Genomic DNA, 15,140 nt, shown 5'->3' with positions numbered 1-15,140 from the left:
TATAGAATTAAGGGAGGGGTCCCTAAGAGAACTAAGGACTGGGACAAAAATGGGACACCTCCTAAACAGAAGTAGTTGCAGAGCACAAAAGACAAACTGACAAAAAGTACTAGATAACCCAGAGGACCAAGCAAACTAGACAGAGATAGAGACCAAAGCACCTGGCTAGAGTGACAGTCAAAAAACACTGAAGTCCAGCAAAGCCAGAAGGGCGGAGCTGGAATAAATAGGCAGATGATCACGTGACCGCAAAACACAAGATAGAAAAACTAACAGGAGGGTTCTAACAGTACCCCCTCTTTTATGAGGATCCTCCTGTGGAAAGCTTTAACAAGCCTAGGAGCAGAGACATCATCCGTCCTTACCCAGGAGTTGTTTTCGGGACCGAAACCCTTCCAGGAGACAAGATACTGTAATTTCCCTCTATGCCATCTAGAATTCAAAATATGAGAAATTTCATATTCACCGTCTTCCACCACAGGGGGAACTGTGACAGTGGCAACCCTATTAGATACATCAGCCTTTTTCAACAAGGAAACATGAAACACAGGATTAATCTTCCAGGAAGTAGGGACATCCAACCTAACAGCGGACGGGTTAACAACCTGAAGCACTTTAAATGGACCCACAAACTTAGGACCCAGTTTTTTAGAGGGAATCCTCAACCGCAGGTTCTTCAAGGACAACCAAACCATGTCACCCACAGTAAACAAAACCTCTTTACGTTTCCTGTCAAAATACTTCTTGGACTTCTTGTTAGCCTCTTGCAGGTTACAATGTACATTAGTCCAAACTCTCTCCAAATCACCAGAAAAATTCTCCTCCTCCGGCACCGCCTACCCCAATTTGGAGAACGAACCAAAAGACGGATGTCTCCCAGTACAACAAAAAAAAGGAGAACACCCAGCAGAGGAGGATGTATGATTGTTAAGAGCGAATTCTGCGAGAGGCAGAAACTCAGACCACACCTCTTGATTGTCTGACGCAAAACTTTGCAAAAACTGTTCAACATCCTGGTTCTTTCTTTCAGTCTGTCCATTCGACTCTGGATGATAACCAGACGAAAATGATAAATGGACTCCCAACCTGTCACAAAAAGCACGCCAAAAGCGAGCCACAAACTGAGGTCCTCTATCAGAAACAATATCCGTGGGAACGCCATGGAGCTTGACAATCTCCTTAACAAATGCCTTATTGAGTGTCTTGGCGCAGGGCAACTTAATGAATGGAACCAAATGGCACATCTTACTAAAACGGTCCACGACCACCCAGATGACAGTAAAGCCCTCGGACACAGGAAGATCAGTAATAAAATCCATAGTGAGATGCGTCCAAGGCGCACTAGGAACCTCCAGAGGGCAAAGCAACCCCGCAGCAGGAATATGTGAAGCCCTTGACCTAGCACACACAGTACACTGACGCACCCACTTGATGACTTCCTTCTGCCATCCAGGCCACCAAAAACTGCGACTGATAAGTCTCTTAGTCTCCGAAACTCTTGGATGACCTGCCAACCGAGACTCATGACACTCCACAAACAAATCTCTCCTAAAGGCTCTAGGCACGAACAACCTCCCATGGGGAGTGTTAGATGGAGCATCATCTTGAGCATTCAGAATCCCATTCTCAAAAATGGAGTCCAAAGCCGCCACCACTAGAGATGAGCGTTGTTCTACTCGAACTGTTCGCCAATCTCAAATTCGAGCTGTTTTGGGCGGTGTTCGAGCCGTTCGGCGAACACGAACGATTTGAGAAAAATTCGGCTGTTCGAGGTTATGTTCGATAACTGTTCGTGCACCAAAATCATAACTGGATTTTTTCTCAGTAATGATGAAAATTAATGTTAATACGCAGTTTGAGTGTACAGCGGGGTGGGGGGAGGGGCAGGGGATGGATCTCTGCAGGAACAATGAAGATCTCCATTTTTTTTTCTCTTTCCCGCATTTACAGTGGGGAGGTGCAATCTGTCAGCCTATCAGCAGCGCACACACGGAGCGAAGTGCTTTTTTTCACACAAGCAAGGGCATGTGTCATTGGCAGTGTATGTCACATGTCCTTGCCCTATAAGACCAAGCCATTTTCCCCGTCGCCACCATTTTCTCACTGCTGCAGCTGCGTGTTAGACGGCACCGCTGTTGCTGTGTGCGCTATACCTTGTTAATTTCAAGCCAATTTTCGCACAAATCTACAGATAGCTTGGGAGTAGGGAATAGTTGTGATTGCAGTTCTTTTAAGGACTAGGTTACAGCATTTCCTACGACTTTTATCAGGCAGGTCTGTGCTCTTAAATAGTGTTGAGCCACCCCCGTAGTGTTCGAGTTCGGTTCGGTTCGTCGAACACCCGTGTGTTCGCCGAACTGTTCGTCGAACTGTTCGTCGAACACCTTCGAACACCGTTAAAACCAATGGCAGGCAAACAAAAACACATAGAAACACAAAGAAAACACCTTCAAAGGTGTCCAAAAGCTGACAAACTGCTCAGAAGACATAACTAACACATGGAAAAGTGACAAGTACATATAGTCATGCGAAAATAAAAGAGGTGGAGGAGTAAAAGGAGGGGGAGACACAGATATAGGCATGTCATGCCCTTCTAAAATCCAAAAAGTGAGAAGCCGACACGGCCAGTCCGCTCCTGCCCGTGCCACCTCCGTGTCGCCGGGTTTGTGCCAGAGCCGCGGTGAACCCTGACGGCCAGCCCCCCTCTCCCAATACTGGTGCCTGTCCGCTGGTGGGTCGAGCGAGCCCCCCTGTGGTGGAGGCAGCTCTAAGCTTTTTAATTTAAATTGTCTCTCTAATTTGAATGAATACACTTTAAATCCATTTACAAGGATCTATTGGAGGGCAAGTCTCATGCCAGCAGCCGCGGTAATTCCAGCTCCAGTAGCGTCCACTAAAGCTGCTGCAGTTAAAAAGCTTTTATAAGGATCGAGCTCGGCTGTCCACCGCAAGGCATCCTACTGCCAGTCCCAGCCCCTATGCCTTGGGGTGCCTCCTGATGCTCTTCACTAAGTATCCCATGGTCCCGAAGCATTTCCTTTGAAAAAATTAAGTGTCTAAACTACAGGTGGTGCAGCTTGCTTAACAGCCGGGATAATCCGCTTACTAGCAGACACTGCTACTAGGCACAAAGTATTTCCTGGGCTAGATGCAGTTAAAAATTTGTAATTAGATACTCTCGTTGGATACTGAGAAAGCATTCCATAGAGTCTCCTGGCACGCCATATATGATTCTCTTAAAAAGCTTGGGGTAGGGGTCTAGGGGACCCTTTTATAGCCAAAATCACGGCCCTGTATCGCAATACGTCACCTAGGCTGAAGATAAATGGAACTGTAGCACCCTGAGGGCTCGGTTGCTAAAGACGTATTGCACCTCACCCAGAGGTGTGATATCTCACTCTCAGGTAAGGATGGAGTGTGGATCAGGACCCGACACCTGCATGCATTACACCACATTGCCGTGGGGCAGGGCGACCAATATGCCCCTGAGATGGGCACGACAGTCCCTGTCCCTGGCTGGAGTGGGGGGAGGGAACACTGAGGAAGGGGAACCCTGTAGTGCAGGAGCAGGGAGGAAGCAGTTCCTGGGTGCATTGAGAAGGGAGTATAAAAGGTGGGCACCATCTTAGTTCAGTGCAGAGAAGTCTGAGCAGAAGTGGCAGGGAGCAGGGGCTCTGCATGAGCTCTGCTCCGGAGGCGGGCCTAGTAACAGAGGCCCAGGCCTGGAAGAGGGAGAAGGAAGGAAGAGGAGCGGAGAAGGCTCCAGGAACGAGGAATGAAGGGATCCCAGGGGTGCGGACGGGCGAGTCGCCACCGCACGCCCGAATCCACCTGCGTGGAGGGGTCAGGCCAAAGGGGGAGACCGGTCCCCGAACTAGTGGAGGCAGGAAACGACCCTCAGCTAGAAACCGGAGGCTCTGACATTTTATGTGGCGCAGCCCCTCGCTACACCCGCTAGGAAGGCACCACATAGGGTCAGGGAAACTGGCGCCAAGTTTACCAAGAGGAGGCCCGAGGCAGCCGGACAGAAGTGTTGGTAAGAAAGGCCAGACAAAGGACACACAAAGGGGGTCCTGTGAAGTGCTCCAAAGTTATCTGGGAGTTGTCTGAGCCCCTCACCTGGTGAGCACAGTACGACGTGGGCAGCCGTTACCTGCAGACGTGGTCTGGATAATAAGAACTGTGAGTAAAGGCCCTGAACTGCATCACTGACTCCGTGTCGTTACTGCTGCTGCCCTGCACCATCACCCCCATCCTCCGCATACACTGCCCTGAGGCTATACTCCTCCCGTGGGGAGTTATGCTACGCTCTGCTGCACCCACAACACCAGCCTCAGTGGTCTGCCCTGTAGCGGCGGTTCACTCTGACCGCAATCCACGGGTGGCGTAGTCGGACATTTAAACATGAAAACCACATAAATAGTTCCGCCACTGGTTTGACCGCCCTGAGCCACGGAACTGGGTCGCCGCCACGAAGACTACAACCACCAGCATCCACCAAAAAGGGTCCGGCTCCGGGTGTCCCAAGGCCCAGGGGGTGCGTCAGAACATTTTCATCACCTTTCACAATCACCAATGGGACAAGGCAGTGATGTCCTCTGTCCCCTCTCTTATACATCCTAGTGACGGAGCACCTGCTCTCATCAATTCGCCATAACCCCAATATTAGGTGGATTGAGGTGGGAGGCACCGAGTACAAGTGCTCTCTATTTGCTGATGATGTCCTAGTATATATCACTCAATCACATATATCCATCCATGCTGTTATGGCTGAAATAGATCACTTTGTTACATGGTAAAATTTTAAAATCAATGCAGCGAAGTCTGAGGCCCTCGATGTCTCCCTCCCCAAATCCATATAGGATTCCATCCAGTCCAACTTTCCCTTTGCCTGGCCCTCACAGGGTATCAAATACTTAGGAATTCCTATTCATAGAGACCTCTCCCATCTATGTTATCTTAATTTTGGGCCCTTTATTGAACAACTCCATACAGACCACGGTTGGCAAGTTAGAACTGTAAGATTCACTACGTGAACCACTGGTGTTTTGTGGAAAAGCACATGTACACTGCGTTCCAAATTATTATACAAAAAGTGTTTAGGAGTGATAAGGGAAGAATTTGTTTGTTTGTCAGTTAAACTCATTGATGGTGATGTGTGTCAGGGCTCTTTATATCACTGTAAGCAATTGCAGACACCTGTGCTAATTAGTTTGGCAGGTGTGTCCAATGAAAGGCAAGACTACTTAAGAAGGCTCTCTCACATTATTAAGCAGCCTACATTTTCTGCCAAAATGGGAAAGAAAAAGGATGTGTCGGCTGCTGAGAAGCAACAAATTGTGGAGTGTTTAGGTCAAGGCATGACTACAATCAACATTGTGCGATGATCAGGATGAAGTGTCTTGGCAATCAAGAAGTATGTAGCTGATTCACAGTACACACGTGTGCGTGCTGATAAGGGCAAATTGAGGACTCTTTCCTACAGGCAATTACGTCAGGTTGAAAGAGCAGCGGCAAAAAAGCCTTGTCATAGCAGCAGACAAGTTTTTGAAGCTGCTTGTGCCTCCAACGTCCCCCGAACAACAAGATGCAGGGTCCTTCAGAGGTTTGCAGCTGTGCATGCGCCATCCTGTCGACCTCCTCTATCCACTTCACACAAGCAGAAACGGCTCCAGTGGGCCAAACATTACATGAAGACTGATTTCAAAACTGTTTTGTTCACGGATGAGTGCCGTGCAGCGCTCGATGGTCCAGATGGATGGAGTGGAGGATGGCTGGTTGATGGACACCCCACGCAAACACGGCTACAGCGCCAACAAGGAGGAGGTGGAGTAATGTTTTGGGCTGGAATCATGGGGAGAGAGATTGTCGGCCCCTTTAGGATCCCTGAAGGCGCTAAAGATGAACTCCATAATGTATGTGGATTTTCTCAAACAGCACTTCCTGCCATGGTTCAAGAAGAAGAACCATGTATTTCACAGCAAGATCATTTTTCTGCATGATAATGCACCATCTCATGCTGCACATAAAACATCTGCATCTCTGGCTGATATGGGCATAAAAGGGGACAAACTTATGGTGTGACCCCCATGCTCCCCTGACCTCTACCCCATTCAGAACCTTTGGAGCATCATTAAAAGGAGTGTCTATGATGGCGGGAGGCAGTTCACATCTAAGCAACAGCTCTGGGAGGGTATTCTGTCCTCATGCAAAACAATTGAAGCAGAAACCATCCAAAACCTGACAAATTCAATGGACGAGAGAGTTCAGAAGCTCCTTTCGAACAAGGGGTCCTATGTGAAAATGTAACATCACCTAGAATAAAGTTTTGAGTTGAAAACTGTTTGATTTCAGTTTCTAACAACCTGCTAATGCTTATAATTTCAAAAATGACCATTTTTTTGGTCTTTATTAAAATAAAAAGGTTGATCGAAAAGTTTGGGGGATCTAAGAGTGTGGCAACCCAGTAGTCATGATTACTTCGAATTCTGACAATATGAGGGTCATGCTGCAGGTAGTGCAGCAAGAAGGCACTTATGTGCCTTGCGCATCTCGGAGCCCCAAAATTATTTTCCGGGCTAGATGTAGCTAAAAATTATTTTTAATTTTAAATCTGGTGAAGCTTTAGTATACATGGCCTAATAGGATCAGTGCTGCACACTGCTACAAAGCCCAAATTATTTTCCAGTCAAGATACAGATAAACATGATTAGTAATTTGAAAGCTTAAAACGGTTGGTAGGGTGATTTTAACCAATCATCAAGCTTTTACTCTCCCCAGGATGACACAGGGGTAGAAAAGTCGTTTCGAATCCATGATTTGTTCATCTTTATGAACGTGAGTCTGTCTACATTATCAGTGGAGAGCCGCGTGCGCTTATCTGTCAGCACACCACCAGCAGCGCTGAACACACGTTCAGACAGAACGCTGGCTGCGGGGCATGACAAGATCTCCAAGGCGTAAGTGGCTAGCTCCGGCCATTTATCCACATTGGAAGCCCAAAAAGAGCAAGGGTCCAGTGACACAGTCGTGGCTTCAATGTTTACTTGGAGATACTCCTGTACCATCGTCTCTAGGCTTTGACTATGTGTCAGACTTCTTGTCTCCTGTGGCCTTGCAAAGGATGGGCTAAAAAAGTGGTGAAATGATTCCGCAAAATTGATGTTACCAGCAGATACTGTGGTTCTGTCACGGTTTGAGTGCTGAACACTTGACGGTCCCACGGTTGGCAAGTTGGAACTGTGAGATTCACTACGTGCACCACTGGTATTTTGTGGAAAAGCACATGTAAGATTCTGCAACAGTCTCTGCTGATACTCCTGCATGCGTGCATCCCTTTCTATGGCAGGAATAATTTCTGCAAATTTACTTTTGTACCGGGGATCTAACAGTGTGGCAACCCAGTAGTCAGGATTATTTCTAATTCTCACAATTCGAGGGTCATGTTGCAGGTAGTGCAGCAAGAAGGCACTCATGTGTGTTGCGCATCCAGGAGCACCAAGTCCCTGTTGTGTTGGTGGCGAGGTAACAATCATGCTTCCTTCCTCTGTCCTCTCCCCCCAACCTCGCACAACAGAAATGTGATCAAGGTCTCCCTCATCTGATGAGTCTTCCATCAGTTCGTCCTCCACTTCTTCCTGGGCTCCTGCACCTTCCTCACTAGTTTGGCTGCTACCATGCGCCCTGGTAAAACCATCTCCCCCACCCTCACATGCCTGCCGCCTTGGTGCTGCCGACCGTCTGGACCTTGCAGATGTTAGCCCTTCCGCATACAACTCCTCCTCCTCTACTTCCTCCACCTCCTCTTGTGCCACCACCTGACTCCGAATTCTGTTTAACATGTGCTCCAGCATGTAAATCACCGGAATAGTCATGCTGATAATGGCATCGTCAGCACTAAACATCTTCGTCGCCATTTCAAAACTGTGCAGAAGGGTGCATAGGTCCCTGATCTGAGACCACTCCTCCAGCGTGATTTGCCCCACCTCTGAATCTCGTTGGCCCAGGCTATACGTCAGAACGTATTGCACCAGGGCTTGTCGGTGCTGCCACAGTCGCTGCAACATGTGCAGAGTTGAATTCCACCGGGTAGGCACATCGCATTTTAGCCGGTGAAGTGGCAGGCCCAACGACTTCTGCAGAGATGTAAGTCGCTGAGCTGCGGGATGCGAACGGCGGAAGTGAGCACACAGCGACCGTGCCCTCTGCAGAAGGCCATCTAGTCTGGGATAGTGGGCTAAAAATTGCTGGACAACCAGGTTCAACACGTGAGCCATACAAGGCACGTGTGTGACATTGCCCCGGCGAAGGGCCGCACCCAGGTTTGCAGCATTGTCGCACACGGCCTTCCCTGGTTTCAGGTCCAGTGGAGACAACCATTCATGAAATTGGTTCTCCAGAGCTGACCACAACTCCTCAGCTGTGTGACTCACATTTCCCAGACATTTCAATGTAAAAACCGCCTGATGACGTTGAGCCCTACTGCCAGCATAGTAAGGAGGTGTGCAGGATCCCTTCTGCGCAGTTAGAAAGCTTGTGGCATGACCAGACAGGCTTTGGGTGCAGGTGGAAGACCGAGAGGAGGTTGAGGAGGCAGAAGCAGTGGTGGAACTTTGACATAAAGAGGATTGACGCACAACTCGTGGGGACGGCAAGACTTGGACAGCAGCCCCTTGTCCTGCTGTCACCATAGTTACCCAGTGCCCAGTCAGCGACATGTAACGCCCCTGTCCATGCCTACTCGTCCAAGTGTCTGTGGTGAAATGCACCCTGTCACACACAGAGTTTCTCAAAGAAGCGGTGATGTTGTGTGCGACATGCTGGTGGAGCGCAGGCACACCTTTCTTTGAGAAGTAGTGCCGACTGGGCATCTGGTACTGGGGCACTGCGACGGACATAAGGTCTCGAAAATCCTCTGTGTCCACCAGGCGGAAAGGCAGCATTTCTGTAGCCAAGAGCTTGCAGATGGTGAAATTCAACCTCTTAGCTTTCTCATGGCTAGGAGGAAATGGTCTTTTACTTGTCCACATCTGAGGGACCGAGGGCTGGCTATTGTGCTTAGACGGGGTTGATAAGGGTGTCCCCGGCAAACTGCCGGTCTGTGAGGAAGATGCAGGCGGACATGTTAGGTTGCCTTGATCCAAAGGTGGTGCTATCGATGTCGGACAGCGCTCAAGACCAGCTGGTGTTACCACCTCCAAAGAAAATGATGACCTGCCAATCACGCTGGCTGTTGCGGGTAAAGAGGTGGCAGGTCTGCGCCCCAAAACAGGTGTGACTGCTGTCCCCCCAGTCACAGAGGATGAAGAGGCCGCGGATGCACAAGATATGGCAGACGGTGGTTGGCCCGGCCGGCTAGACCGCATTGTAGCACACTGAGCTTCCCACTGCAACTTATGCTTCATGTCCATGTGCCGGTTCATGCATGAAGTACTCAAACTATGTATTTTTTGGCCTCTACTTAGCTTTTGCTGACAAATGTTACAGATAACACGAGTTGGGTCATCTTTATCGATCTGAAAAAATGCCCAGGCTATGCAAGGCTTAGCACCCATGCGACCTGAAGAGCCACCACGACTTGTGGTGAGAGGCAGAGTTGTGTTTGAGGATGCAGTTGTTGACGTGCTTCCAGTACTACGTCTCTGTCCAGGAAGGCGCAACCTGACCTCGTCGTCACTAGCATCTTCCTCCACCTCCTCTGCTGACCTCATCTCTTGGCTGACTGTGGGTTGACAGTAAGTGGGATCTCCGACCTCATCATCATCACCCTGTGCGTTATCACACCCGTCGTCCTCAGAGCCAACCTGTTCCTGCCCTGACAAAAAACTAAAGTTGTCGCTCCAATCAGGTATTTGAGTCTTATCATCGTCTTCCTCATTGTCTCCACCAACAGGAGTTACAGTTTGGGAATGAGGGTCTACATTATGGTCAGAACCTTCTGCGTCTGGTCCTGGATCCGACTCATAAAGATTCTGGGCATCAGTGCAGATCATTTCCTCGTCTGGATTCACAGAAGCGCTGGAGTCGACCTCTGATTCCCAGGCTATAGTATGAGTAAACAGCTCTGCAGACTCAACCATCTGTTCTACCTCATACTCAGACGGGCAGCTGGAGATTTGGGAGCTGTGAGGAAGCAAGTGCGATTTGGGTGACACCTTTGAGGACTGGAGTATTTGTGATGTTGAAGTTGATGTGGAGGAGAGCCCACTTAAAGGAGCACTTGATATCCGTTGAAGCACCTGCTGTTTTTGTGCCTCATCTGGAATTTGTGGACTAATAGACCAAGTCCCACACACTGCTAGAAGCCCAAATATTTTTTCAGAGCTAGATGCAGAAAAAAATTATTTTTAATTTGCAACCTGATGGAGGTCAGTATAGATGGACTAATAGACCAAGTCCCACACACCGCTAGAAGCCCAAATATTTTTTCAGAGCTAGATGCAGAAAAAAATTATATTCAATTTGCAACCTGCTGGAGGTCAGTATAGAAGGACTAATAGAACAAGTCCCACACACTGCTAGAAGCCCAAATATTTTTTCAGAGCTAAATGAAGAAAAACATTTTTTTTAATTTGCAACCTGATGGAGGTCAGTATAGATGGACTAATAGACCAAGTCCCACACACTGCTAGAAGCCCAAATATTTTTTCAGAGCTAGATGCAGAAAAAAATTATATTCAATTTGCAACCTGATGGAGGTCAGTATAGATGGACTAATAGAATGATGCTATGCCCAAAAGATTTTACTTCACTAGGTGCAGTAAAAAAATTGGTATTCTATACACAGGTGGTATATCTTGCAACACAGATAGGCTACTCCACTGACTAACACACTCTGCAATAGGCCAAAAAGGATTAGCTTTGCTAGATTCAGCCAAATGCTGTGAAAAAAACTTGCACAGCACTGGCACAGACCTGCCTGGCAAAAACTGATAGGAACTGATGTAACCTAGTCCTGAAAAGGACTGCAATTACAATTAGTCTTTACTCCCACAATCTATCTATTTAAGACTCTATTTTTAATTGTAATTGCAGTCCTTTTTAGGACTAGGTTACATCAGTTCCTATCAGTTTTTGCCAGGCAGGTCTGTGCCAGTGCTGTGCAAGTTTTTTTCACAGCATTTGGCTGAATCTAGCAAAGCTAATCCTTTTTGGCCTATTGCAGAGTGTGTTAGTCAGTGGAGTAGCCTATCTGTGTTGCAAGATATACCACCTGTGTATAGAATACCAATATTTTTACTGCACCTAGTGAAGTAAAATCTTTTGGGCATAGCATCATTCTATTAGTCCATCTATACTGACCTCCATCAGGTTGCAAATTGAATATAATTTTTTTCTGCATCTAGCTCTGAAAAAATATTTGGGCTTCTAGCAGTGTGTGGGACTTGTTCTATTAGTCCATCTATACTGACCTCCATCAGGTTGCAAACTGAATATAATTTTTTTCTGCATCTAGCTCTGAAAAAATATTTGGCCTTCTAGCAGTGTGTGGGACTTGTTCTATTAGTCTATCTATACTGACCTCCATCACGCTGCAAATTCAAAATAATTTTTTGTCTGCATCTAGCTCTGAAAAAATATTTGGGCTTCTAGCTGTGTGTGGGACTTGTTCTATTAGTCCATCTATACTGACCTCCATCAGGTTGCAAACTGAATATAATTTTTTTCTACATCTAGCTCTGAAAAAATATTTGGCCTTCTAGCAGTGTGTGGGACTTTCTCTATTAGTCCATCTATACTGACCTCCATCAGGTTGCAAATTAAAAATAATTTTTTGTCTGCATCTAGCTCTGAAAAAATATTTGGCCTTCTAGCAGTGTGTGGGACTTTCTCTATTAGTCCATCTATACTGACCTCCATCAGGTTGCAAATTCAAAATAATTTTTTGTCTGCATCTAGCTCTGAAAAAATATTTGGCCTTCTAGCAGTGTGTGGGACTTTCTCTATTAGTCCATCTATACTGACCTCCATCAGGCTGCAAATTAAAAATAATTTTTATCTGCATCTACCTCTGAAAAAATATTTGGCCTTCTAGCTGTGTGTGGGACTTGTTCTATTAGTCCATCTATACTGACCTCCATCAGGTTGCAAACTGAATATAATTTTTTTCTGCATCTAGCTCTGAAAAAATATTTGGCCTTCTAGCAGTGTGTGGGACTTTCTCTATTAGTCCATCTATACTGACCTCCATCAGGTTGCAAATTAAAAATAATTTATATAATAAAGTGATTGTAATGGGGGATTTCAACTACCCGGATATTGACTGGGAAACAGAAACCTGTAGATCTCAGAAAGGAAAAAAGGTTCTTGACAAATATTAAGGATAATTATCTCTCCCAACTAGTGCAGGAACCAACGAGAGGGAAGGCCGTGTTGGACTTAATATTGACTAATAGGCCTGATAGAATAACTGAGGTACAGATAGGGGGGCACCTAGGTAATAGCGACCATAATATTATCGACTTCAAAATTCCCTTCAGTAGGGTTATCAATAAGGGAACAACAAAAACATTAAACTTTAGGAGGGCGAAGTTTGATCAGCTGAAAGAAAGCCTTCAACTTATTGACTGGGACAAAGTTCTTAATCAAAGGAATACGAATAGTAAATGGGAAACCTTCAAAAGAATTCTGAATACTCAGTGCAAGAGATATATACCGTATGGGAATAAAAGGGCCAGAAATAAGAGGAAACTGTGGCACCCCAGGGGTCTGGTTTCCACAGTAATAGCAGTATTACGTCTGTGAGCAGGTGGGAGGTCTCCTGGGCAGGAATCCTAAGCATGCCACACCTCCTGCCCAGTCCTGGGAGGGGAAGAACTTCCCCTACAAAAACTGGGGCTGAGGCAGGGTTAGAGAGAGGAGTTCCAGACAGAGACGGAGTCTGGTCTGGACACGCAGAAACAGGGACAGATAGACATCTGGAGCTCTGTAGGAGCCGAGGAGAAGCGCCAGGGGCTGGAGCCGTGCAGAGCTCGCCCTGGGAGAAGGTACAAAAACCGGACACAGGAGTCCGAGGCTGTGGGGACTAAGATATACCCAGCAGCAGAATCCATCCGGCAGGGGATTCCAGGTCCTCTGGCCATAAAAGCCCGGAGGCTCAGTCACAACGAAGGGACCAGCACCGCCATCCCGGAGCGGAGGCTAACAGGAGGCCCCAGGTCACCAGCCATACGGGTGAGCACCACACGGTATACCCAGGGACGTGGGCTACTTGTAACCGCTGAAAGCAGGGTAGCCAGGAAGGGTACAGACTAACGGGAAGGCCTACAACTCCACCTGGCCAGGGGAACTCCGGCTTACTCGCAGACTAACCAGGCCCCAACTACTAGCCAGTACTCCCGGGGGAATTTGCCTTGTACCATCAGTAAAGGCCCTGAACTGTACCCTCGCGTCTCCGTGCTTCCTTGTCGCACCGTTAGTGCCGGGACATCCACACCATCACTCCCAACATCACCCACATCCGCTGCCCTGAGGCCATACCTCTCCCGTTGGGGGTTATACCAACATTGCTGCACACCTATACCACCGGCCTCAGCGGTCTGCCCTGCAGCGGCGGTTTTATAACCGCATTCAACGGGTGGCGTAGTCGGACACTAATACCATCATACCAATAACTGCCACTTAGTTTGACCACCCTGGGCGCGGACCGGGTCACCGCCACACGAAGACTACTACCCCATCGGATCCGGCTCCGGGTATCCCCCGCGCGCACGCGCGCCACACTACAGCACTGGCCCAGGGGGTGAGTCAACTTTGGCGTAGTCGGCAGGATTACGTGCCCGCAACCACCGGGTACTGCGTGCCTGAAAAAAAAAAAAAAAAGAGACTTTTATACTTACCTGTGGTGAAGTTTCCCGCCATCTGGAGCCGATTCCCGCCATCCGACGCCATCTTCTGCCTTCTTCCCGCCATCCGTGGAGTTTTCCCGCCATTGGACGCCATCTTGAGGGCGCCGCGCGGGAAGAAGAGGGGCGTGGACTCCGAAAGCCCGCGAGAACTGAAGCCCCGCCTCACGTCCGGACGTTGCGTAAGGTCCTAGAAGGAGCCCAGCGGACGCCGACGTCACAGGAGCGCGACGGAAGGTCCTCAACCCTGACGATCAACTGCGGAGCCGCGGCCTACGGAAGAGGATCATCGCAAGGTAGGCCACGGTCCACTAGGGGGGAGGAGGATGTCGGATACGGAGGAGAGCTTCACCGCCACAGCCGCCGCCAGCGCCACCGCTGCTGCGGTCATGCCTTTCACCATGCCCTATATCCCGGGGGCAGCCTGGCTACCCCAGTACTCAGGGGAGTCACATACCCTAAATGACTTCAAAGAAAGGCTGGATAGCCTCTTCCAGGTGTATCCCCTCACGGAGGCGCAAAAAGTGAGCATCCTGGTGGCCCAATTAATCGGGGCAGCCCAAAGGGAGGTAAAGTCCTGGCCACCTGGGAGGAAGAGGACTGTCAGAGACATACTAACCCGGCTGAAAGACACATTTGACACCCGCACCTCGGCCGAAATAAAACTAAGATTTTATGGGTGCAAACAACGGGCACATGAGAGTATAAGAGACTATGCTCTAAACCTACAAGAGGCCCTGAGAGCCATTAAGCAGGCAGACCCTGACAGCGTGGGAAATGAAGATAGGCTGTTGACTGAACAATTTATTGAGGGTCTACTGTGCAATGCCCACCGAACCCAGTTGCGGGCAATGGCCTTACAGGACCCTGACCTGGACTTTGCACAGTTCAAGGACAGAGCCATCCGGGTGCTCCGAGAACCGGCACCAGGAGGCGCTGTGACCCACAGGCGCCCTGCTATCACTTACCACCAGGAGACGGCGCCCTTGTCTGCAGGGCCTGTGGGAGCTGATGCGCAGGCTTTAAACAATGACCCAGATACAGACCTGCATCATCAGGTCCAAGAGCTAACTAAAAGCATTGCTGCGCTAACCCGAACTGTGCAGTCTTTACAGGTTTCTACTCCAGGGAAGATCCAGCTGGCATCCGGACCGGAGGACATCCCGTGGCGCCGACCAAGGAGGACCCCACCGGCCAGAGGAAAACCCAGCGACCGATACAATGAGGACGGACAACCCATCTGCCGCCGCTGCAATCAACCCGGACATATGGCAAGGTACTGTCCTTTAAACTGGC

This window comes from Phyllobates terribilis, unplaced genomic scaffold (assembly GCF_046119375.1).
Source record: "Phyllobates terribilis strain yellow unplaced genomic scaffold, ASM4611937v1 Scaffold_3__8_contigs__length_932513732, whole genome shotgun sequence".
Classification (NCBI taxonomy): domain Eukaryota; kingdom Metazoa; phylum Chordata; class Amphibia; order Anura; family Dendrobatidae; genus Phyllobates; species Phyllobates terribilis.
Note: the sequence above shows the minus strand (reverse complement) of the source record.